The sequence below is a fragment of the Acipenser ruthenus genome, chromosome 4 (assembly GCF_902713425.1).
Source record: "Acipenser ruthenus chromosome 4, fAciRut3.2 maternal haplotype, whole genome shotgun sequence".
In the NCBI taxonomy this organism is placed as follows: Eukaryota; Metazoa; Chordata; class Actinopteri; order Acipenseriformes; family Acipenseridae; genus Acipenser; species Acipenser ruthenus.
Genome location: NC_081192.1, coordinates 6,172,501 through 6,174,181, shown reverse-complemented (window position 1 = coordinate 6,174,181; position 1,681 = coordinate 6,172,501).

Here is a 1,681-nt window from a genome sequence, read left to right as displayed (position 1 = left end):
GATTTTTTTGAGGATGCAACATCGACAATGGATAATTGCAAAGCATATGACATGGTTTATTTAGATTTCCAGAAAGCCTTTAACAATGTCCTGCAGAAAAGATTAATCCTCAAACACAGTAGGGAGTCAAGGAAATGCATGCACATAGATTAGGGAGTGGTTAACATGTAGAAAACAGAAAGTAGTGGAGAAACCTCAAAATGGAGCAAGGTAACCAGTGGTGTACCACAGGGATCAGTACTAGGTCCTCTGCTATTCCCAATCTACATTAATGATTTAGATTCTAATACAGCAAGCAAACTTGTTAATTTGCAGACGACACAAAAATTGGAGGAGTGGCAAACTGTTGCAGCAGCAAAGGTCATTCAAAATGATCTAGACAGCATTCAGAACTGGGCAGACACATGGCAAATTACATTTAGAGAAAAGTGTAAAGTATTGCACGCAGGCAATAAAAATGTGCATTCAAATATAATATGGGAGATACTGAAATTGAAGAAGGAATCTATGAAAGAGACCTAGGAGTTTATGTTGACTCAGAAATGTCTTCATCTAGACAATGTGGGGAAGCTATAAAAAAAAAGGCCAACAAGATGCTCGGATATATTGTGAAAAGTGTTGAATTTAAATCAAGGGAAGTAATGTTAAAACTTTACAATGCATTAGTAAGACCTCACCTAGAATATTGTGTTCAGTTCTGGTCACCTCGTTACAAAAAGGATATTGCTGCTCTAGAAAGAGTGCAAAGATGAGCAACCAGAATTATCCCGGGTTTAAAAGGCATGTTGTGTGCAGACAGGCTAAAAGAATTGAATCTATTCAGTCTTGAACAAAGAAGACTACGCGGTGATCTGATTCAAGCATTCAAAATTCTAAAAGGTATTGACAATGGTCGACCTGAAAAAAGAAACAAGGACCAGGGGTCACAAATGGAGATTAGATAAAGGGGCATTCAGAACAGAAAATAGGAGGCACTTTTTTTACACAGAGAATTGTGAGGGTCTGGAACTCCCCAGTAATGTTGTTGAAGCCGACACCCTGGGATCCTTCAAGAAGCTGCTTGATGGGATTATGGGATCAATATGCTACTAACAACCAAACGAGCAAGATGGGCTGAATGTTCTTAACTAGTTCAAGAACAGACTCACAGTCAAGTTGATTTAAAGACAGTCTTTAATCTAAAAGCAAGTATTCTAAATGGAAACAGAATATTCAAATGAATAATTTAGTCTTAAAACTGCTGCTATATTTCTTAGAGTTGAACAAAAGTATAGTTCAAATGGATTCAGTCATGTACCTTATTTGAAATAAGTATTAAGACTTGATCTAAAATGATCCCTTGAGATATAAGCAAATATTCTAGAAAGACTGAAATACAGCCATTAGAAATGTTGTATTTGGAAAAGCAAGACAATAAGACGAAATAATATAAACTGTTGGTTTTGGCCGATGAAGCGAGCATTTATTTTGATGGTCAGCAATTTAAAAGCCAAGATCCTCTCTATAATGAGCTACCTCATTAATATTAACAAACAAAATACCTTTCGGATAACAGAAGATGGGAGTTTATATTAAAATAAACATCATCTATATATCATGGAAATTAAAGGGTAAATAAGGATCTTTTTTATTTTATTGTTACATGTTCCCATGTGTTGCTACAACTGCTTACGTAAGGGGT